Consider the following 9,297-nt stretch of genomic DNA (forward strand, 5'->3'; position numbering starts at 1 on the left):
CGCCACTCAGGTTGGTCGCCTCATAACCACTCGGCCGCCCCGCGCGTCGCCACTCGGTTGGTCACCTCATCACCACTCGGCCACCCCGCGCGTCGCCACTAAGGTTGGTCACCTCATCACCACTCGGCCGTCCCGTGCATCGCCACTCAGTTGGTCACCTCATCACCACTCGACCGCCCTGCGCGCCTTCAGACAGCTAAGTCATTTTACATTCTATTATTTTCGTCTTCCCGAGTATTCCATAATTCACACATCGGGTTCACTCGGAGGCCACACCACCGAGTGTACCTCTACGCTCGACTGCTTATTTTCACATACTTGCTTAGTACTGGTTATGTGACTCCGAAGTCCAACTTCCTTTTTTCGCATATATCATTCACGAACACCATGTGTCGTTCTTCATTTCGAGTTTGCATCGGTCCTCCGGGGCTGCAACTCAGTCAAAACACTACACTTCCGTTTTATTTTAGTCAGTATTCCAACAAGTTCAGTAGGATTTCTCGCTTCGACAAGTGCGAACGAATCCTTCACTCTTTTAAACTTTTGCTGGTCAACCAGCAAGCCCCTTGCACTCCCAGCGGGTGTCTATGGGTGTTATTCACACAAATCATTTCAGCACACATCAAATTTCCTCAAGAAATTATTGTGTTGACTTGTGCCATTTTTTACACAAGTTACCGCGATCACTCGACGGCCCTACGCGCCAACTTCATCGCTGCTCGGACTCGGTCTCCATACTGGTCCTAGCGCACCACAACACTGACTTTGTCGCCCTGTTGATTTCAAACACGTCCGGCCAACCCCTCTATGGAATTCTCTTCATCGTATCAATGATATAGACCTCGTCGGGCATGAGACAGATAAGTCCCTTTCATAATTAAACTTCACACTTCACTCTTTTGCGAGTTTGCTTCTTCCGAGCATCACTCGGAAGCTTCTCCTCATCTTTACCCAAATCCGACTCAATGAATTACAAATCATCCATTCAAAACTATATTTCTCATATTCCGACATGTCCGTTGTCGAAGCCTGTAGTATGCTCGGGGGCTACGCCGCACTCGGGGCTGCATCTCATTTGGAATGACACTCTCCTAAGTGGTCGAGTACTTCATCACCAATCAGACCCTTCACTTCAACAAGTACATTCGATCCGTCACTTTGACAAATTTCATAATCACCCAGACACTCTGCGTGCCATCTTCGTTCCTACTCAAATTCAGTTGTCGCACCGGTCTTGTTGCGCCACAGCCACACTACACTGACCTTGTCGCTACATCAGCTTCAAAAGCATCTGGCTAACTCCTTCAAGGACCATTTTTGCCACTCAGCTGGACACTTAGTCCTTCACTCGGCCGCCCCGCGCGTCGCCACTCGGTTGTGCGCGTCTTCGCCACTCGGCCGCCCCGCGCGGCGCCACTCGGTTTTGCACGTCTTCACCACTCGGCCGCCCCGCGCGTCGCCACTCGGTTATACACGTCCTCGCCCTCGGCCGCCCCGCGCGTCACCATCAGTTGGACATGTCTTTACCTCTACACCCCCAGCACGGGAACGGCTAAGTTACTCATATGGTCAAACCTCATATCACACTCTGTAGCAAGCTTACCTCCTTCGAGCATCACTCGGGGGCTACGCGCGGCAGTTGGCCATGTCACCCTCAGGGGTTACGCCCATTTGGTCAACCTGTTGATCACATCAAGATATTCTTCTGACCATACATGCTCGGTTCACCGAAGATCTATAAGTGAAGCACGTCCACTTGGATAAATACCCCTTTTCATGCAAAAGGGTAAAAATGAAGCGCCATCGCTGAATCGTACAGGCGACCTTACTCATCGTTCGTACAACCACCTCGTTACGCATCCATCCGATTGATTCAATTCCAGACAAAGATATTTGCCATGCCAACTGCATGGAGGTTTACCGAGAGACTTAAACCCTCTGCCAGACTCATCTAGTCCGACAGAGGCTCGGGGACTACACCCAGTGGGTGCACTCAGCGTGCCCCCACTGGAAGAGGACTCAGAAAGAAACATTTTGCTCGATGCAAACCCATCTCCAGTATTACTCGACCTCCGAGTCAGAGAAGAACAAGTTCGATCAGTACCAGCTAAGAAGAGTTTTAGTTCTCTCATACTCCCGCCGACTGCCCGCAGTCGACAGCAGTCTCGGGGACTATACCCAGTGGGTGCACTCAGCGTGCCCCACTGGAATGGTATCCACTCGGAACGGTCCGCCCAACCCGAGTGACGGCCAAACAACAACAAAAAGACAGGCTCTAAGACTCCCGCCGACTGCCCGCAGTCGACCGCAGTCTCGGGGACTACACCCAGTGGGTGCACTCAGCGTGCCCCCACTGGAATGGTATCCACTCGGAACGGTCCGCCCAACCCGAGTGACGGCCAAACAACAACAAAAAGACAGGCTCTAAGACTCCCGCCGACTGCCCACAGTCGACAGCAGTCTCGGGGACTACACCCAGTGGGTGCACTCAGCGTGCCCCCACTGGAATGGTATCCACTCGGAACGGTCCGCCCAACCCGAGTGACGGCCAAACAACAAAAAAGACACGTTCCAGGCGTGAAGAAATTCCGAGTAATCAGTTACTCGATGCAGGCCCATCTCCAAATCACTCCAAAAAATATTCTATAAGGCGAGTTTAACGCTCCTCCGTGGACCTGTTTTGAGCCTTCTTCTAGGACTCAAAGTGTGAAACTCACAAGTGTGGATCTAAAACCGACTCGTATTGACGTTCCTCCGGGATAAGAATGGCATCTCTCTAAGAGAACAGTCCATGTGTCAATCTGGTCGCACAGATTTAATGGCACACCCATACTCAGATCACGAGTTAAACCTCTTCCGAGAGATGAACGAATGTCACCAAGTTGCTCCTCACAGACACATACCTCGATCAGTCGGGAAGCATGGTACCGGAATCCATTGAGATTTTGTTCAAACCTTGGTTGTCTGAAAGCGCGACGACATGTACCGAGTATTTCTGTAATCACTCGGACCAAATTGTGTCTTACACCAACTCGTTCTGCAAAATCGCAATCGATTCGGGGGCTAATGTTGGGGATATACATAACAGGTAGGCCCACGAAGGGTCGAAATATCATGAAGCGTGGGGTCTACACAACATGTGGGTCCAGGTCAATTTCATACAGACACACTGTCCACTCGGACAAGTAGCATACTATCCACTCGACCAAGCAACATACCATCCACTCGGATGACAGTTCACCACTCGACCGTACAACTCACTCGGATATACGAAGACCAGCAGGCAGCAAAGCAGTCGGCATCTTTCTAATAGTGAAGGCTTAATAGTGGGCTGTCATTATAGCATTCATACCCCACTTTGTAACATAGAAGGTGAGGAGGTGGCGCACTCTATATAAGCCACCCCCCACCACTAGACGAGGGGGCTCTTTTCTTCCACCTCTCTCTCTTTTCACCATTAGTCTCAGGACTTAGCTCAGGCATGGGGATCTGTTCCTCGCTTACACACACATTGTAATCTCCGGATATATACTCAGATAAAACAAAGCCTCTCCGGAGCACGAGACGTAGGGTTGTTATCTCCACCGTGAGAGGCCCGAACTCGCTAAAACCACTGTGTCACCCATATGCATCTCGATAGATCATGCTCCGTTATCCTACCCCTATTCTACTGTCAGACTTAGAACCACGACAGCCTCCACACAAAATCTAACCGTTACACACAATTTACCAAACTCGGTGGGACCGATTCAACAGACTCGGTCAGACCGATTTAGTAAACCTAGTGACCGTTAGTGATTTTCGGTGGGACTGACATGCAACTCGGTGAGACCGATTTGATTAGGGTTAGGGCATAACGTAATCTCGGTAAGACCGATTACACAAACTCGGTGAGACCGATTTTGGTAATAAGCTTTCCAGAGAGTTGGTCAGGTAAACTCGGTGGGACCGATTTGCACTTTTCAGTGAGACCGAAATGTTACAAAAGGGAAACAGAGAGTTTACATTGCAATCTCGGTGGGACCGATCGCTCACTTCGGTTTGACCGAAACGTTACGAAGGGAAACAGTGAGATTACAATCCCATCTCGGTGAGATCGAGATCCCTATCGGTAGAACCAATTTGCCTAGGGTTTGTGGCAGTGGCTATGACATTTGAAATCGGTGGCGCCGGATAGGAAGAATCGGTGTGACCGGTTTTGGCTTTGGGTTTAGGTCATTTGTGGATGTGAGAAAGTAGCTGAGGGTTTTGGAGCATATCACTAAGCACATGAAGCAAGAGGCTCATTAAGCAACACCTCATCCCTCCTTGATAGTATTGGCTTTTCCTATAGACTCAATGTGATCTTGGATCACTAAAATATAAAATGAAGAGTCTTGAGCTATTGAGCTTGAGCCAATCCTTTGTCCTTAGTATTTTGAGGGATCCACTTTCATCATCCATGCCATGCCATTCATTGAGCTTTCCTGAAATAATAGTCTTGGAATAGCATTAGCTCAATGAGCTATATGTTGTTATGAATTACCAAAACCACCTAGGGATAGTTGCACTTTCAATCTCCCCCTTTTTGTTAATTGATGACAACATATAGATCAAAGCTTCGACAAATGATAATAAGATCGAAAAACATCATTGCTTTGAGAAGTATGTGATAAGCAAGAGCTCCCCCTAAATTTGTGCATAGTTTAAGATTTGCTTTGGACTGCAAATGCACAAGGAATTAGGCTCATGGGTTACTCTTCCATGTCACATACATCTTGGTGGAGCGCTCAAAATGATAAAGATTGAATACATGCACTCATCACCAAGCAAAGTGAATGATCACATAGGATAGATAGGATAATATCATCAACATGCATAAGTGTAGCTTATGATCAAACACATGATCATCAATGTCTCACAAGAATATCATAGTATCTCAAGCAATCAAAAGCAAACAAGTTTAAAAACCACCAAAACAAGAGAGAACAAAAGCAACTCTCTCTCTCTCTCTCTCTCGAAGCCTATGATCTATACATTTTTCTCCCCCTTTGGCAACAAGTTACCAAAAAGTTCATAGAAAATGCATAGTGCTAGATCGACTCTCAGGCTTGATCTTCAGTTGGTGGTGTAGAGATGGCTCCTTGGACGAAGGCTTCAGTTGATGTAGAGGGAGCTGGAGGAGTTGGTGCTGGAGCTGGTTGCACTAGAGCTGTAGGAGCTGTGGCTGGTGCAGATGAGTTGCTCTAGTGTCTGTCACTGGCACTGCAGCTGACCTCTGAGCTCTAGGCACTCTGGAAAATACATTAGTGGTAGTCTTGCCCTTCCTCTCCTGCATGTCATCCTGCAGCTGCTCCACAACTGACTGAATCTCAGTTACCTTGACATCAAGATCATAGAATTTTTGTTCCATGATTCTTTCCAAGCTTTCCTGATTCTGAGTTAAGGTGGCCAACCCTTTCTCAATCCTCAATGTTGATGCTATCAAGTAACCAAGCTGCTCCTGCTTGTTCTTCAAGAAATACTCAGATGCCTCCTCTTGAGTTGGCATCTTGGCAGCCTTCTCCTTCCTTGCCTTCTCCTTCTTCTCTTGAGCTTAAACTGATGATGGTTCATCTTCATTCATGACAACCTCATTATCCTCAAAGTCTGGCTAGAGAGGAAAATGTTCCCTATCCAATAGATATTTGCATGTGCCCATCTTTGAGTTAATCAACTCCTGAATCTGAGGGGTATATCCACAACTCCTCTTATGATCTGCTGCAGTCCTCTTAATGGTTTCTACTATAAGGCTCATGACCTTGAATTTCTGAGGCACATCAAACAAATGCAACATGTTGATTGCATGCCCTCTGATCATGTTGTGGTCACCAGACTTAGGCAATAGAGTGTGCCTTAGGATCCAGTTGATTGTACGCAGCCCTGACATAAGAAAGTGGACTGATCCAAAAGAGAAAGTCTCTAGGGCTTTGTCTGGGATCTCCTTGTACATATGTGCCATGGTATTATGTCCCACTTTCTTCTTTGCATATACATCCAGGTTATCATCATTTTCCTTTGGGGCATTTATCAGATTTGCCCATTCCTCAACAGTTGACTGGTACCTTGTACCTTCAAACATCCAAACTATCCTTCCATCTGGATAGAAGTGTGCTGTGGAGTAGAATTGCATAATAAGTTCATCATTCTAGTTTGTGAGCTTCTGCCCAACAAAATCTGCAACTCAACAAAACTGTCTTGTACTCCTGGATAGTGTTCTTCATTTTCCTTCATGTAGGTCCAGTCGACCCACCTCATATCACACATAATGGGCTTTTTGTCCAACAAGATTGTCTCATAGAAGTCCTGTTGTTCCTTTGTATGGAACATGTAATCAACAGCAGTTCTTCTCCTTGTGGCATATGGATCTGCCATCCTCCACAGCCTCAACCCTGAATCTTTTCTGATGTTCATGTCCTCAGCTACAGGATGGGCATCATTATGGTCTGGTATCTTGGGCTTGAGCTTCCTCAGAACTTATCCTTCTTCATCTTCCTCCTCAGCAACCTCAGGCACTGGGGCCTTGTTCTTCTCAGCAGCTGGAATACTCCTGGTATTCCTCTTTGGTGCAGACTTGGCCTTGGGGGCAGCTTTGGGTGCTTCCTTGGGCTTAGATGTTGCAGCCCCTGATCTAATAGCATCTCCCATAAGCTTTGGTGCCTTTGGTGCTGGTGCAGCAAGCTCTTCTTCTTCCATCATGGAAGGTTGCCCAGCAACTCTGGCCATGGTCTTCTTGACCCTTTCCTTCATTTTCTTTCCTTCAGCAGCTGGCTCTTCAGGCATCTCAGGCAGTTGAGTTGATGCTCTGGCTTTGGACATTGGTTATCTTCCTGCAGGCCTTTTGATCTTCATGCCTGGCTTTACTGCAGTTGAACTAAGCACCTTCTTGTGCACTACCTTCTTGGAAGTAGCTTCATCCTCTTTAGCTCTATAATCCTCATCTTCAGAGTCTGAAGTTCTTTTCTTCCTTTGCCTGGTAGCAGCCTTAGGCAGGTTGCTAGGAGCGCTCCTGCAGCCTTCATCTGAAGTGCTGGAGGGACTAGTGCCCTCACTCATTTGCATCTGCCCTTCTGACATGTTCTGACTGTCACTCTAGTCTGACATGCTGCAAACACTGACTGTTGACCCTGTGAAGAGTTATAGATGAGATGGAATGGATGAGCATCACAAAATGCAGAGATTTTTGCAAAAGAATGATTCAAAAATTCAGTTTTAGTTTTCCATAGAAAGCATTTCGGATCAACCGATTTTCAAACTCGGTGATACCGAAGCAGTTTTGGAACCTAAACGGATGAACTCGGTTGGACCGAGTCACAGTTCGGTGGCACAGAGACTGCTAGGGTTTCACAAAGTCCTAAAATCGGTCGCACCGATTAGCAATTCTCGGTCAGACCGAGAGTTACTAGTGCAATGGCATAAGCCAAATCGGTGGGACCGAGTTTTTCAACTCGGTGGGTCCGAGATGGTTTTGGCGGAAACCTAACCCTAAATTTTCAAATCTCATCTAATCTCGGATTGCATTGACTAGATCAGAGTGTTTCAATCGTGGCAAGAATCAATAAGAACACAATGTGCTAGGAATCGGACGAGGATAGCACAGTGATCGAGTCCATACCCTAGCTTGGCGATGAACTTGCTACGGCGGCAACGGTGGGGTTGAATTCCGTTGACGGCGGCGGAGACCAGTGACAGGAGGCGGCTGGCGACGAGGAGACGATCCGGAGACCTTGGAGGCAGAGCGAGCTATTGCGCGGGCGAAGGGGTTCGGAGAAATTTCCAAATTTTGCCCGTGACTATATATACCCCGACCCTGTCGGTGTGACCAAGTGGAACAACTCGGTGGCACCGAGATGCATAACCGTGTTCAGTTACAGCAACTCGGTGTGACCAAAAAGTTCAAATCAGTTGCACCGAGATTGAAAACCTAGATCGACTTAGTGATCTCGGTAGGACCAAAATGGAGGAATCGGTCAGACCGAGAATCACAAAGAAATTTTGGAAGTTTAAGTCTATGACGAATCGGGGACTCCGAGTGCTCCTCACACAGAGTGGTTCGAATCTGACTTGATCAAATTTTGTGATGTAGCATGAATAGAGTTTGAGACGAGAAAAGCATAGATAGCTAGAGAAAGTTCTTAGGCATTCTTGTCCATCCACTTGGCAAAAGAAGGAAGAACCAAACAATCAAAACAACAAGTGGATGTCCTTGAATGAGTAAATATGCACCAACATGCTCACACAATAAGATGGCAAATGAAATATGTGGCAAAGCATGCACAACCAATTCTAGCATCTATCAAACAATTGGCGATGACTAGGTCATCTATATATGAGTATATTGACTTAGGAGTCAAATGATAAACATTTGATCATAGGTCATACTCATCGTTTAAGCCCAAGTGGGGTTACCACTTTTACATAATGCATTGATGTGTTCACACCATTAGAGTTGCTTTGACTCAAGTCTTAGAGTTAAGCTCCCCCTAGATGTGAGATCCCCTTTTAGAGGGATGAACTAACCTTGGGTTTTGTCGATGATGACTTCATGTAGGTGTTGAAGATGTGGATGCTCTATGTTGATGTAGATCATTTGGAGCAATCCATTGGAGTGAGTTGCACTTTCAACATACCTACATGGGTTAGTCCCACAAGGAACAAACAAGAACATCCATAGACATAGAGTGATGCACACACAAGATGATGTCCATGAAAACATTAGGTTACATTGTTCCTTGCCTTACCAACATGAGGGTTTGTGACTCCTTGAACTAGTGCAAGATGTGGAAGTTGATTGCACTTGTCCTTGCCATAATAATATGAGTGAAGAATGTTGGCGGAGTCACCCTCAAGAACTCTCTAGTTCTTCTTCTTTGGGATCCACATCATCTTGATGGGAATCCTTGGAGTTGTAGTTGTACTTGATGAAGTAGAACTTGACGTAGTCTTGGGAACCCACTTGACCAAGGCCTTAGGTGCTTCTTCAAATGCATCAATCTCTTCTTGAAGCTTGTCCTTGCCTTTGTGGTCTTGTGGTGGAAGATCATCTTGAGCTTGTGTTCCCTTGAAGGAAGTAGGATCATACTTCTCTTGTTGAGGAACAAACTTCGTCTTGGGGTATTGATCTTCTTCCCACTCAACTCCATTGGCATTGAACTTTTGTTCAAAACCAACACCTTGATTCTTCCGGTGCCTTCCTTGCTTGCATACAATTTCCTCGAATTCCTTACTCCCGGAAAGGCTCTTGTAAACACCTTTCTCTATAATTCCCTTCAATAAGCT

Source organism: Triticum aestivum, chromosome 4B (assembly GCF_018294505.1).
Source record: "Triticum aestivum cultivar Chinese Spring chromosome 4B, IWGSC CS RefSeq v2.1, whole genome shotgun sequence".
Lineage (NCBI taxonomy): Eukaryota > Viridiplantae > Streptophyta > Magnoliopsida > Poales > Poaceae > Triticum > Triticum aestivum.